This window comes from Pleurodeles waltl, chromosome 12 (genome assembly GCF_031143425.1).
Source record: "Pleurodeles waltl isolate 20211129_DDA chromosome 12, aPleWal1.hap1.20221129, whole genome shotgun sequence".
NCBI classification, from domain to species: Eukaryota; Metazoa; Chordata; class Amphibia; order Caudata; family Salamandridae; genus Pleurodeles; species Pleurodeles waltl.
Window position 1 is genome coordinate 313663398 of NC_090451.1, and position 16280 is coordinate 313679677.

Consider the following 16280-nt stretch of genomic DNA (forward strand, 5'->3'; position numbering starts at 1 on the left):
GCCATTGTCTCTTCCAGACCAAGGTCACAGCAGCACTTGCAGTGTCGCTCCTCTCCTGTCGAAGATCAGGTATCGAGTGATTGAACAGATAGAAAATGCCGGTCACGTCCGCGCCTGTGCGTACTGTCACCGCCAGCGTATATCGTCATTGGCTCCTGGGACCCATAGTGTCCAATGTTAACCAATGCAGCATTGCGCTGCGGTCTTCGACCGCCTACTGCGATGGTGTACAACACCAGCGAAGTTACCTCACATCCCATTGTCCCACTTTACAGGTCAGGCAGCCCCCATTTCAGGGGCCCACATGGCTTCATTTTCAACTGCGTCACACATACCTAGGCCTAGACTCAACACACATACAGGCCACTTTTTAGATTATGATTGGTGTTCTGTGTAAGCTGTGGGTACGTACCTCTGAGTTGTTTGACTCTGTGCTCTGTGTTGTCTTTCATAGGCACTATCCGCTGGGACATGTGAGGAGATGGCGGCATCCTCCGGTGTACCGACCGTTGGTTGACCTGTCGACAATGGAGGAAAGAAATGTGATAATCACATACAGGCTTGACCGTGCCACAATCCAGGAACTGTGTACCCAGTTGGAGCCAGACCTGATGTCAACTATCCGCCATCCCAACAGAATCCCCCCTCAAGTGCAGGTGCTGTCAGTACTCCATTTCCTTGCAAGTGGGTAATTTCAAACAACAGTGGCCATAGCATCAGGGATGTCCCAGCCCATGTTTTCCAACGTGTTGTCCAGAGTGTTGTCTGCCCTGCTGAAACACATGCGGAGCTACATCGTTTTCCCTCAGGTGGAGAATTTGCCTACAGTGAAAGGTGATTTCTATGCCCTGGGACATATCCCCAACATCATAGGTGTCATTGATGGGTCACATGTGGCTTTGGTACCCCCCCCACAGGAGTGAACAGGTGTACAGAAACTGGAAGAGTTATCATTCGATGGATGTACAGATGGTATGGTTGGCCGACCAGTACATCTCCCATATGAATGCCTAGTTCCCTGGTTCAGTGCATGACGCCTACATCCTGTGGAATAGCAGCATCCCTTATGTGATGGGTCAACTCCAGAGGCACCGTGTGTGGCTATTAGGTGAGCACCTGGAAGCTAGTCAGTGGGAATGGTTGTCTGGGTCTGGGGATATCCCTCCAGGTTAGTGTGTGTCTGACAGTTGTCCCTCGACATTTGCAGGTGACTCTGTTTACCCCAACCTGTCATGACTACTGACCCCAGTGAGGAATCCCAGGACAAGGGCAGAGGAATGCTACAATGAGGCCCATGGGCGAACTACGAGGGTGCTCGAGCGGACCTTCGGTCTCCTGAAGGCCAGGTTCAGGTGCCTCCATATGACAGGTGTATCCCTATTCTACTCACCAAAGAAGGTGTGCCAGATTATCGTGGCCTGCTGTATGCTTCACAGCTTGGTTTTGCGACAACAGGTGCCTTTTCTGCAGGAGGATGGTCCAGATGGAGGTGTTGTGGCAGCTATAGAGCCTGTGGACAGTGAAGACGAGGAAGCAAAAGAAGAGGACATAGACAACAGGAACACAGTGATCCACCTATACTTCCAGTGAGGCACAGGTAAGAAGACAACACAGCCTGCTACATCTGATTTAATTCTACTGCCTCTCATCTGTCTGTCATATTCACCCAGTGTATGGTCACTGAGTTGTCACTTTCCCTTACGATTTCACAGATGTGGGTCCCACTGTGTGACATCTGCTTTGTTTCCGCATGGACTAGAGCTGTGTGACATAGGTATGTTGACAACACAATGGCCATTGCTATTTCCCTCAGTTATTGCAAATACACAATTGTGTAAGCACAGACTGACTCCAGATTGTTTTGTGATTTAAGGATGTTTATTTAAGTGCTAAATAGTGGAGGGGGTTGATAAATGGTAAGGGGTGATGGTGGAGGAATGTCCATGGCAGAGTCCAGTCTATTAGTCTCACAGGTGCATTGTCCAAAGGGGAATAGGAAGTGGAACTGGGGCCGTTTAAGTATGGACAGGGTGACAAAGTGGGACAGAAGGATGACAAATCAGGGTGGTCTCATTTCTTGGCGGGGGTCTTGGCATTGTTCTCTGTCTTTGTCCTGGATCTCAGGGACTGCTTGCAGGGTGGTTCTCCATCTGCAGCGGGTAGGGTGCTGGTGTCGTGGTCCTGTGACGGTGCCTCCTGTCCACTAGCGCCGGCGGAGGTGGTGGGCAGTTCATTGTCCAGGCTAGTGTCAGGGGCCCCTTGTTGTGCCACAGTGTCCCTCCTGGTGTTGACGAGTTCCTTCAGCACCCCTACAATGGTGCCCAGGGTGGAATTGATGGATTTTAGTTCATCCCTGAAGCCCAGATGCTGTTCCTCCTGGAGCCGCTGGGGCTCCTGAAACTTGGCCAGTACCATTGCCATTGTCTCCTGGGAATGGTGGTAGGCTCCCATGATGCTGGAGAGGGCCTCATGGAGAGTTGGTTCCCTGGGCCTGTCCTCCCCCTGTCGCACAGCAGCCCTCCCAGTTCCCCTGTGTTCCTGGGCCTCTGTTCCCTGAACGGTGTGCCCACTGCCACTGCCCCCAGGTCCCTGGTGTTGTTGGGGTGGTGGGTTAGCCTGGGCTCCCTGTAGTGATGGACACACTGCTGATTGACGTGTCCTGGGGACAGAGGGATGGGCCCGCTGGGTGGGTGCTGTGCTGGTGTTTCCAGAGGGGAGAACCTCTGTAGTGGTCTGTGCCAGTGTGAGGGGAACCGACTGTCCTGAGGTCCCAAATGGGCTGGGCTGGTCATCTAGATCCAGTTGGACAGAGATGCTGTCATCACTGTGGGCCTCTTCTGTGGGTGGAGTGGACATGTCTGGACTCTCCTGTCCGGTGATGTTGGGTAGGGGTCTTGCAGGGGTATAAAGGCATGATTATTGCATCTGTGTGTGCCATGGTGTGCAATGGGTGGGTGACCCTATACCCCAGTGCTTGCATTCCTGTGTAGGACCTTGTGTGATAATGGTTTAGGGGGGTGTATGGGTATGTGCTGTGGGCATGCTTTGGTGATGGGTGTCCATGCCTTGGTGTTACTTGCAGGGCTTGGGTTTGGGATGTGTGGTTTGTGATATTGGGAGTTGGAGTGATGGGGTGAGGCCGAGGGTGGCGGTATGTGATGGCGTGCAGGTGGGGTGGGAGGATAAGGTAGTAAAGATTTGCCTTACCAGAAACCATTCCTCCAGCTACTCCTCCGAGGCCCTCAGGATGCAGTATAGCCAAGACCTGCTCCTCCCATGTAGTGAGTTCTGGGGGAGGAGGTGAGGGTCCGCTGCCAGTCCTCTGAACCGCAAGATGGTGTCTTGAGACCACGGAACGCACCTTCCCCCGTAGGTCGTTCCACCTCTTCCTGATGTCATCCTGTGTTCTTGGGTACTGTCCCACTGCGTTGACCCTGTCCACGATTCTTCACCATAGCTCCATCTTCCTAGCTATGGTAGTGTGCTGCACCGGTGATCCGAATAGCTGTCGCTCTACCCGGATGATTTCCTTCACCATGACCCTGAGCTCCTCCTCAGGGAACCTGGGGTGTCTTTGCGATGCCATGGGGTGGTGTGGGTGATTTGTGGGGTGGTGTGTGTTGTGATGTGTGGGGTGGTATTTAGAGGTGTGTTGTGTGAGGTGCTTGGATAATGTGTGAGTGATGGTGTAGGGTGCCTGTCGATGCTATTGTTCTTTCTGGTGGTATCTCCCTCTGGCCTTCTGTCGCAATTCTGGTCGTAAGGGTTTGTGGGTGATGTGGGTGTGTGTTTTATATTGTATTGGATGTGTGGGAGTGGTGTGTGTATGTGTATCAGGTGTGTGTATTTGGAATTGTCCAATGTGGTAGTGTTTTGTAAATGTGTGTGTATTTGGAGCGCGGCGGTGTGTACCGCGGTATTCCATTGGCGGTACACACCGCCATGTGGATTCGTGGGTCGTGATAGTGTGGGCGTATTCCTGTTGGCGTGACGGTGGAGGTTTTGTTATCGCCAGTTTATCACTGACCTTTGGTGTGGCGGACTTGTGTTGGTGTCTGGATTTTGGTGGATTCCGAGCTGTGGGTCATAATGACTGTGGCGGAATTCCGCGACCGCGCCATTGTGTTGGCGGTCTTCTGCACGGCGGTAAGCGGCTTTTACCGCCAATGTTGTAATGACTCCCTATGTGTCTTTAGGATGGCAGAGTCTGTAGGATGATTAATTCTAGGCATTGTTGCTCGTATATTCCTAATAATAGTAAAGACATTAAAGACTTGGGGGGTCATTACAACATTGGCGGTATAAGGCGCTTACCGCCGTGCAGAAGACCACCAACAAACTGCTGCGGCTGCGGAATTCCGCCACAGCTATTATGACACACATCACGGAATCTGCCGAAATTCAGACACCCACACAATACCGCCACACCAAAAGGTCAGTGATAAACATGCGGAAACAAATCCTCCACCTCCACGCCAACAGAAACACGCCCATGCCATTAGGACCCACGAATCCACGTGGCGGTCTTTCAACCGCGGTATTCCATTGGCGGTACACACCGCCGCGCTCAAAATACACACACTTCTACAAAACACCGTAACATTGGACAATTCCAAATACACACACCTGATACACATACAAACACCACTCCCACACACCAAACACAATATAAAACACACACCCACATCACACACAAACCCCTACGACCAGAATTTCTGAGAGAAGGCCAGAGAGAGACAGCACAGAATAGAGAACCCCATCACACAGAGGCACACTACACCATCACCCACACAACACCCACACACAAAACACCACATACCACTACACTCACCACACTCATCAACACATACACCACCCAACACCTCACACACACCACCCCATGTCACGCCAAACACACCCCCGCTTCTCCGAGGAGGAGCTCAGGGTCATGGTGGAGGAAATCATCCGGGTAGAGCCACAGCTATTTGGCTCACAGGTACAGCACACATCCATAGCCAGGAAGATGGAGCTATGGCAAAGAATAGTCTACAGGGTCAACGCTGTGGGACAGCACCCAAGAAATAGGGAGGACATCAGGAAGAGGTGGAACGACCTACGGGGGAAGGTGCGTTCCACGGTATCCAGGCACCACATCGCGGTACAGCGGACTGGCGGCGGACCCCCACCTCCTCCCCCACAACTAACAACATGGGAGGAGCAAGTCTTGTCCATCTTGCATCCTGAGGGCCTCGCAAGAGTCGTTGGAGGAACGGACACTGGTAAGTCAAATCTTCACTATCATATCCCCCACCCTACCTGCATGCTATCACACACCCCCACCCTCACACCCTCCCCTATCACCCCAAATCCTCACTAATCTACCCATGACACCAACCACCCATCCCAACCCCAAGACCTGCATGACATAACTAAGCATGGATACCCATCACTAAAGCATGCCCACTGCACAGACCCACAACACCCCCCAACCATCAGCACACAAGCCCCCACACAGGAATGCCTGCACTGGTGTACATGCACACCCAACCATTGCACACCATGAAACACACACATGCAATAATCATGTACTCATACCCCTGCAGGAACCCGAAGGAACGTCACCACACCAGAGGGTCCAGACAACACCACTCCACCCCCAGAAGAGGCCCACAGTGACGACAGCAGCCCTGCCCTACTGGATCCTGATGACCAGCCCGGACCATCGTGGGCCTCAGGACAGTCGGTTCCCCTTGCCCAGCCACAGCCCAACACTGACCTTCCACCCTCTGGGAACACCAGCCCAGCACCCACCCAGCGGGCCCAAACCTCCATACCCAGGACAGGGCAATCAGTGGTGTGTCCACCACTACAGGGCACCCAGGCTAACCCAACACCCCAACAACAACAGGGACTTGGGGGCAGTGGTAGTGGGCACACGGTCCAGGGGACGGAGGCACAGGAACACAGGGGAACTGGGAGGGCTGCTGTGCGGCAGAGGGAGGACAGGCCAAGGGAACCTACTCTCAACGAGGCCCTCTCCTCCATCATGGGAGCATACCACCACTCCCAGGAGACGTTGGCAACGGTACTGGGCAAGTTGCAGGAGACCCTGCGTCTGCAGGAGGAGCAGTATTTGGGGTTCAGGGAGGAGCTCAGGACCATCGGCTCCGCCCTGGGCACCATTGTAGGGGTGCTGACAGACATTCAAAAGACCTTGAGGGACACCGTGGCACTCCAAGGGGCCCCTGACACTAGCCAGGACAATGAAATGCCCACCACCTCCGCCGGCGCTAGTGGACAGGATGCCCCGCCACAGGACCAACACACCAGCACCCCACCCCCTGCAGACGGACAACCACCACGAAAGCGGTCCCTGAGATCCAGGAACAGGACAGAGCAAGATGGCAAGACCCCCGCCAGGAAATAAGACCACCCTGATTGTCCCCCCACTGTACCACTTTGTTACCCTGTCCAAATCGGAACTGCCCCAGCTCCACTTCCAATGGCCAGATGTGCAATGTACCTGTGAGACTAATAGACTGGACTCTGCCATGGACATTCTTCCACCATAACCCATTCCCATTTCACAACCCCCCTTCATTGTTATGCACTTAAATAAACACCTTTGAAACACTAATAAAACTTGAGTCAGTCAATGATTTTGAACTTTGTATTGTCAATTACAGTTTCAAAAATGGTTACCCATTGGAAGGCCAACATACCAATGTCACACATCACAAGCCTTTCAAGGGTGCAAGCTGTTGACACGTAGGTTACCACATTAGTGAAACTGAAATGGAAGGGGACAACTCAGTTAACAAATAGTGAGTGAAATGTAGGTACAGGATAGAGGTAGACGTGTGAAAGTTAATATTATGTTAAACATGAAAATGTACTCACCTGTGTCTCACTGAAAATATTGCTGTATGACTGACTCCCTGTTGTCGTTTTCTTCTTCATCAGCTTCATCCTCATCACTGTCTACAGGCTCCACCGCTGCTACAACACCGTCATCTGGATCATCCTCCTGCAGAAAAGGCACCTGGCGTCGCAATGCCAAATTATGGAGCATGGAGCAGGCGATGATGATGTCGCACACCTTCTTCGGTGAGCAGAATAGGGATCCACCTGTCATATGGAGGCACCTGAACCTGGCCTTCAGGAGGCCGAAGGTGCGTTCGATCACCCTCCTAGTCCGCCCATGGGCCTCATTGGACCGTTCGTCTGCCCTGGTCCTGGGATTCCTCACTGGGGTCAATAGCCAGGATAGGTTGGGGTAACCAGAGTCCCCCAATAGCCATACACGGTGCCTCTGGAGTTGACCCATCATATCAGGGATGCTGCTATTCTGCAGGATGTAGGCGTCATGCACTGAGCCAGGGAACATAGCATTTACCTGCAAGATGAACTGGTCTGCCAAACAGACCATCTGGACATTCATAGAATGATAACTCTTCCTGTTCCTGTACACCTGTTCACTCCTGCGGGGGGGACCAGAGTTACATGGGTCCCATCAATGGCACCTATGACGTTGGGGATATGTCCAAGGGCATAGAAGTCTCCTTTCACTGTAGGCAAATCCTCCACCTGAGGGAAAATTATGTATCTCCTTACGTGTTTCAGCAGGGCAGACAACACTCTGGACAACACGTTGAAAAACATAGGCTGGGACATCCCTGATGCCATGGCCACTGTTGTCTGAAAAGAGCCACTTGCAAGGAAATGGAGCACTGACAGCACCTGCACGTCAGGGGGGATTCCATTCAGATGCCGGATTGGTGACATCAGGTCTGGCTCCAACTGGGTACATAGTTCCTGGATTGTGGCACGGTCGAACCGGTAGGTCACAATCAAATGTCTCTCTTCCATTGTCAACAGGTCCACCAGCGGTCGGTACATCTTCCAATATGTCCCAACTGACGGTGCCTAAGAAGGACAACAGCGAAGAAACTGTCAGCATTCCTCCAGGTATGTACCCAAAGTCACACACAAGACTACAACAGACAATTAACCCATCCGGGAAATGTTTTGAGTGTAGGCCTCGGTATGTGTGACGCAGTAGTAAATGAAGCCATGTGGGCCCCTGAAATGGCGGCTGCCTGACCTCTAAACTGGGACAATGGAATTTTGGGGTAACTGCGCTGGCGTTGGACAACGTTGCGGTAGGCGGTCGTAGAGCGCGGCGCAATGCTGCATTGGTCAACATTGGACACTATGGCCCTCATTCCAACCCTGGCGGGCGGTCATAGACCGCCAGGGTGGCTGTCCACGGAAGCACCGCCAACAGGCTGGGTGTGCTTCATGTGGTATTCCGACCGCCCAGCCGGGTCCGGCGGTTTCCCGCCGGATTAGCCCCGGCTGGGAGAATCCTCCATCCGCCATGGGGATTCCGACCCCCTTCCCGCCAGCCTGTTTCTGGCGGTTTTCACCGCCAGAAACAGGGTGGCGGGAACGGATGTCCTGGGGCCCCTGGGGGCCCCTGCACTGCCCATGCCACTGTCATGGGCAGTGCAGGGGCCCCCTAACAGGGCCCCAGCATGATTTTCACTGTCTGCATAGCAGACAGTGAAAATCGCACGGGTGCAACTGCACCCGTCGCACCCCTGCAACACCGCCGGCTCCATTCGGAGCCGGCTTCTGTGTTGCAGGGCCTTTCCCGCTGGGCCGGCGGGCGCTCTCTTGGCGTGCGCCCACCGGCCCAGCAGGAAAGTCTGAATGGCCCCGCGGTCTTTTGACCGCGGAGCGGTCATTTGGCGGCGTAAGTTTGGCGGGCGGCGACCGCCGCTCGCCAAACTTAGAATGACCCCCTATGTGTCCCAGGAGCCAATGAACAGGTGCGCTGGCGGTGATGATGCGCCCCGCCGCGGACGTCACCGCCGCGGACGTCACCACCATTTTCTCTCTGTTGAATCACTAGATACCTGGCCTTCGACAGGAGAGGACCTACACTGCTAGTGCTGCTGTGACCTCGGTCTGGAAGCGACGATGGCTGCTGCATCTGGGGAAAGGGCCCCTGCCTTCACTGCACAGGAGTTGGAGAAACTTGTGAATGGGGTCCTCCCCCAGTACACGCTACTCTACGGTCCTCCAGACCAACAGGTTAGTACTGAGGGAGCACGTTGTATGGGCTAGGCCTGGGTGGACAGGGCTGGGTGGAAGAGGGAAGGGGGCAGAGTACATAGAACAGTTATGCATGGGGATGAATGGGCCACATGGACAGAGTTGGGAGGGGGCCACTCACATTGACGGTGCAGTATGTAATGACTGTTCCTCTTTCCTTGTGCATGTCATGTAGGTCAGCGCCCACCAGAAGAGGGCCATTTGGCGTGCCATCGCCAAGGAAGTCCGGACCCTGGGGGCCCACCAGAGACGGGGCACCCACTGCCATAAGAGATGGGAGGACATTCGCTGCTGCAGCAAGAAGACGGCGGAGGCTCAGCTGGGGATGGCCTCCCAACGTGGGAGGGGTGCCCGTCGCACAATGACCCCCCTGATGTTCCGGATCCTGGCGGTGGCCTACCCGGAGTTGGATGGGTGCTTAAGGACATCACAGCAGACACAAGGGGGTGAGTACAACCTTATTCTGTGGACTTTGCGTGCAGTGGAGGTGTCTGGGTGGGGGAGGTGGGCTGTGGGTGTCCCTAGGCCAGGGCGAGTTAGGTAGGCAAGGCCCCTCCGTAATGTAGGCCATGTGGGACTCTACCCCAGCTCAGAACAGAGGCAAGTTGATGTATAGTTGCCCCTTTGCCATCCATGTGCGCAGATTTCGACCATTGCCATGTAGGCCATATCCCAGAAATTGCATGTGCAGAGGGCAGGAGCACGGCATAATGCATGGGGCTGCTGCGTCTGTCTTGTCCGCCAACAGTAGCAGTATGCCATGCACTAAAACTCTCTTTCTTCTGTCTCCCCCTCTTTTCCTGCTCTCCCTGTCCTTTTGTACATCAGCATCATCAGGCGGAGGTACAGTGGCACCGGAGCACGAGGGAGCTGCATCCCACATGGCCATGGAGGGCCACACCACAGACTCTGAATACACCAGTGGGACGGAGGGCGAGGGGAGCTTCACGTCGGCCACAGGATCACCAACCAGCTACACTGACTCGTCCGCCGATGTGAGCTCCCCTGTGGTGGCGGCACCATCTGTGCGCCCCACTTCTACAGGTACAGCCGCCACCTCCCCTACCAGGACCGCCCTCCCAGCATCCCCTCAGCGTGTGTCCCGTGCCCGCTCACCCAGGAGGGTGGGCATCACCTTCGCCCCAGGCACCTCAGGCCCTGCCCCAGTCACCCCTGCTGCCCTTAGTGAGGAGGCCATTGACCTCCTCAGGTCACTCACTGTTGGGCAGTCTACCATTGTGAATGCCATCAAGGGTGTAGAATGAGAGTTGAAACACAGTAATGCATTCCTGGAAGGCATTCATTCTGGTCAGGCTGTCCTTCAGCGAACCCTGCAATCTCTGGCCTCAGCACTGATGGCAGCCATTGTCCCTGTGTCCAGCCTCCCCCCTCCAACTTCCTTCAACCAGACCCAATCCCCTGTACCCCAGCCCATCACAAGCACACCTACAGACCAGCAGGCACACAAGTCAACAACCAAAAGTAGCTCAAGCAAACATAGGCACCACACACACCACAGGCACTCACACAAGCATCACACCCATACAGACACAGCAAGATCCACTGTCTCCACTGTGTCCCCCTCCTCCTCTTTTCCCTCCTCCCTCCTCCCTCCCAGTGTCGTCTACACACACACCTGCATGCACCACATCTACAGGCACTAGGACTCGCACCAGGACACCCAGCACCACAAGCCGCTCACCTGCACTCACCACCTCCACTGCCATTTACACGTCCCCTGTGTCCTCTCCCAGTTTGTCTGTGACGCCCCCTCCCAAAGGACCCAAACGCCGGCAATCACTCACCCAACATCCATCCACCTCACGACACCCTCCAGTACCTGCACCCAAAACAGCTAAAGTGACACCTCCTAAAACCACCTCCTCTACCTCCACTCCCAGACCCCCTCCAGCTACCCATCCCACTGTCCGTCAGAAACTGTCCCTCTGTCAAATTGACCTGTTTGCCCCCAACTCCTCTAGTTCATCAGTCCCGTCGTAGCGCCTCAGCCAAAAAGCCTCCAGTGCCAGTGGTGCGTGTTCCAGGTTTTTGGAGTGCACCGTCCACCAGGGCAGGCAGTAGGACCCGGAGCCAAGGCACTGGCAGCCCACCCCCTGTGAAGGCTCTGAAATTGGAGAGTGGACGACGGGACCGTGTCAAGACTCCTGGTTGGACAACAACTGAAATGGGATCGAAGGCGATTGGTGAATCAGCTGTAACTCCAAAGAAGGTGGGGAAGGTCCCGAGGAAGTCTGCCCAGCCTGTTGTGAGTGTCACGGTGGAGAAGTGCACCATAATTTCCGGCGGTCCAGACACAACCGCCAACACCGTCATTACTGGTCAGGAGACCACCGCCAGAGTCAGTGCCCAGGAGGGCCCAAGTATCGTCACTGGTCAGGAGACCACCGCCAGAGTCAGTGCCCAGGAGGGCCCAAGTATCGTCACTGGTCAGGAGACCACAGCCAGAGTCAGTGCCCAGGAGGGCCCAAGTATTGTCACTGGTCAGGAGACCACCGCCAGAGTCAGTGCCCAGGAGGGCCCAAGTATAGTCACTGGTCAGGAGACCACCGCCATAGTCAGTGCCCAGGAGGGCCCAAGTATCGTTACTGGTCAGGAGACCACCGCCAAAGTCAGTGCCCAGGAGGGACCAGGATCCCACAGCCAGTGTGGAGTTCGTCATGCCACACACTAATGTCCAGTGTGGAGTTCGTCATGCCACACACCAATGTCAGTATCTGAACCGCCATGTCAGAGCACCGTTGAACAGTCCATAGACCGCCATGGCAAAGCACCGCTGAACAGTCCATAGACCGCCATGGCAAAGCACAGCTGAACAGTCCATAGACCGCCATGGCAAAGCACCGCTGAACAAGGCCAAGACCGCCATGGTGAAGACCGCTGAACAGGGCAAAGACTGCCATGGCTAAGCACCGCTGAACAGTCCATAGACCACCATGTCAAAGCACCGCTGAACAAGGCCAAGACTGCCATGGTGAAGACCACTGAACAGTCCATAGACCGCCATGTCAGAGCACCGCTGAACAAGGCCAAGACCGCCATTGTGAAGACCGCTGAACAGGGCAAAGACTGCCATGGCTAAGCACCGCTGAACAGTCCATAGACCGCCATGTCAGAGCACCGCTGAACAGGGCAAAGACCGCCATGGCAAAGCACCGCTGAACAAGGCCAAGACCGCTGAACAGGGCAAAGACTGCCATGGCTAAGCACCGCTGAACAAGGCCAAGACTGCCATGTCAAAGCACCGCTGAATAGGGCAAAGACCGCCATGGTGAAGACCGCTGAACAGGGCAAAGACTGCCATGGTGAAGACCACTGAACAGGGCAAAGACCGCCATGGTGAAGACCGCTGAACAGGGCAAATACCGTGTGGGTATGAATAGGCCGCCACATCAGGCATCCTTATCCCATGTGCAGCTGGGACAGTGACAGGACAGGAACTTTCACGGGGAGACTCATCCAGTCTGGGCACCAGTGCCACCCAGTACCAGTTGAGAACTGCATCTACTTGCGATAATGTGGCTTTGCACTCCCCAGGATGGTACAGTGGGCAAACCACCCACTGTAAAGTCTTGTGAGACTGTGGCTTTGCACTCCCCAGGATGGTACAGTGGGCAAACCACCCACTGTATAGACTTGTGAAACTGTGGCTTTGCACTCACCAGGATACATCAATGGGCATGGAGCCCCGTCGTGGATCAGGCTTTGCATTCATCCGGCTGAGGTGCCCCCCCTTCCCTTCACCCTGAGGTGCCTGTAGTGTTTCTATCTGATGCCCCGGCAGTGTTCTCTCGGATTTTGGTCAGGTATCTATTGTGGGCCTCGCCCATGCATTTTTGGACTGTTGGTGCACGGACATTGTTGTGTACATATCTGCACTACTTCTTGTATTGTATATATAATTATTACAGATTTCGAGATATAATTCAGTATATTTTTATATGACATGTATATTGGCACATTACAATGTTTGCCCGCAATTCGCTTTGTCTTTGCATTCTTCCGGGGGAATTGTGGTTTGTTCATGTGTTATTTTTGACTGCATTGGTGTGTATGTTGTGATATGCGAGGGTGGGGGTGTGGGTGTTTAGTGGGTGTCCCCCTAACTTTTGCCTCCCCGTGTCATAGATGCAGTACTCACCGGTATGTTCTGCGCCTACGTCGCTGTTGTTCGTAGAGGAGCAGAAAGACAAGGGCAGGTAGGATTTGGAGTTCAGGCTCCATGGAGTCGTTGTTCCTCTTGGAGTGTGTTCAGGTGAGCGTTTTCCCATAGCAAAAGCTGTTTCCGCCGTGTTTTTATCCACGGAGAATCCGCCCCGGAAAAGGTGGCGGATTGGTAGGTTATGATACTGTGGGCGGTACATTGTCTTCCGCCTGTCTGTTGGCGGTGACCGCCACGCTGTTTGTCTGTACCGCCGTGGCGGGCGGTGTGTTAAAGTGGCTGTCTTTGTTGGCGGTTTCCGCCAGGGTCGTAATTCCCTTTTTTTGTCCGCCGTCCTGTTTGCGGTATTTCCGCAGCTTTAACACCGTCCGCCAGGGTTGTAATGACCACCTTAATTGCTAATCTAACTAATGAAAGTGCTGATTTGAAAGAATTGAAAGAACCATGTGTTTGGGAAAATCTTGCTGGGGATATTAATTACTGTGGGTTGCCTAACTGGAATATGGGTATTGTGTAAATTGTGCAAACAAATTAAATTGAAGAGGTCAAAGAATGATTAGAGGAGGGAAGAAAAGAAAAGGGAAACATTGTACAGGGAAAATTCAAAAAGGGAACCAAGGTTTGAAGGGATTGAATTGACAGAATTTTAGCTGATGTGAAAATTTGTGAGGGGTAGTTAGTGAGATGACACATTTAGTCATCAGAGGAGGGATTGCTAGCGCAGGGGTTTTAATGAAAATTATTATTATATGTCTATGTATTCTGAGTGATGGATTTGTGCAGAACATATAAAAACATAGAAAAATAATGCACACATCTGAAAATGTGATTACGATGAGTGGCCGTCAATGTTAATGAAGTGTACTTATTAATATTCTAATGCTATGAAATATTGAAAGCTGCCAGGACAAATCTAACCAAAGAGGGCAAGCCAATGATGCACAATATGTCAAACACAGAAACAATAACACATCATTTACATCCCCGTCCTGCGTGTTCTTTCTTCTTTCTTCATCTGTGTTCTTCTCTGCACCCCTTCCTGCGTGTTCTTTCTTGTTCTGTGTTCTTCTTCTGTGTTCTTCTTCTGTGTTCTTTATCTGTGTTCTTCTTTCTCCTCTGCACCCCGACCTGCGTGTTCTTTCTTCCTTCTTCATCTGTGTTCTTCTCTGCACCCCGTCCTGCGTGTTCTTTCTTCTTCTGTGTTCTTCTTCTGTGTTCTTCATCTGTGTTCTTCATCTGTGTTCTTCTTTCTCCTGTGCACCCCGACCTGCGTGTTCTTTCTTCTTTCTTAATCTGTGTTCTTCTCTGCACCCCGACCTGCGTGTTCTTCTCCTCCTCTGTACTTTTCTCTGCGTGTTCCTTCTCTTCCTCTGTGGCCTCTCCCCATCTTCTGGACGCTTCCCCTCTGCTTCTCAGGTCTCTCCTCTTCTGCCTGACTCTTCTTCTTGACTCTTCTCTCTTCTCTCCGGACTCTTCTCCTCTTCTTGACTCTTCTCTCTTCTCTCTTGACTCTTCTCTCTTCTTCTTCTTTACCCTTCTTCTTGACTCTTCTCTCTTCTGTTCTTGACTCTTCTCTCTTCTCCTCTTCTGTTCTTCCTTACTCCCCTCCACCTCTGTAACCCCCTCCCCTATCTTTTCTCCCCTCCCCTCTACCTGACCCCCCACCCTCCGCTTTCCCGCTGCCACCTCCTGCTCGGCCCCACCCCCCTTCTCCCATTCGTCGCCCCCCTCCGGCCCCCGCCCCAGCTGACCCCTCCTCCCCCACTCCTGCCTCTTATGGCGGCCGCTGCGTGGCCGCGCCTCTGGCGTGCCAAAGGCAAGCCCGTCTGCGCCCGTCCGCTCCTGGACCGCGCCCAGCACCACAACCCCTGGCCCCCAGCACTCCCAAACCCCACAGCACCGCTACGACCCCAACACCCTCCACGCCCTCAACCCGGGGCGCTCCAGTACCTGCTTCCAAGCCAACCCTAAACGCACCCATGGACCCTTAGCATGCCTCACCTGCAAACTCACCTTCCACCGCGAAACCACCCCGCCCGCCAGCCCACGCGCCAACAACCACCTCAAACGCATCCTGATCAACGCATGCTCCGTCCACAAGCACGCCGTTGAACTATGGGAACTCCTGGACTCCACCGCACCGGACGTCGCCTTCATCACTGAGACCTGGATGAACGCCTCTTCGGCCCCCGACATCGCCATAGCCATCCCCGACGGCTACAAGATCTCCAGGAGAGACCGCACCATTCAAGTCGGCGGAGGAATCGCCATCGTCTTCAAGGACTCCATCAACGTCACCACCGCCACCGAAGACACCCCCCTCGCCGCAGAACACCTGCACTTCCAGATCCACACCGACCCCAGGACCACCATCAGAGGAACTCTCATCTACAGAACCCCTGGACCACGCGCCCTCTTCAGCGACTCTATCACTGACTTCATCTCCCCGCACGCCCTTGCCTCGCCGGAATACATCCTCCTCGGCGACCTCAACTTCCACCTGGAACAGAACAACGACCCCAACACCACCGCCTTGCTCGACAACCTCGCCAACCTCGGTCTCAAGCAACTGGTGAACACCCCCACCCACATCGCCGGACACACGCTCGACCCCATCTTCTCCGCCAGCAACCACGTATCCTTCAGCCACTCCTCCATAATACACTGGACCGACCACAGATGTGTCCACTTCACCTTCCGACGCGAGACTCGCCACCGCCGCACACAACCCATCACACCCAGACATTGGAACAAAATCCCCGTGGAACAGCTTCTCTCCACTCTCAGCGACAACCAACCCACCTTCTCCACTGACCCCAACGACGCAGCCCTCAGCCTCACCCATTGGATCACCAACTGCGCAGACTACCTCGCACCCCTCAGACGTCTCCCAAGACAGACCAACACCAGGAAACCTCTTTGGTTCACATACACCCTCAAGGAATCTAAAAAAAACTGCTGCACCCTCGAGAAAGCCTGGCGCAAGGACCACTCCGCAGAA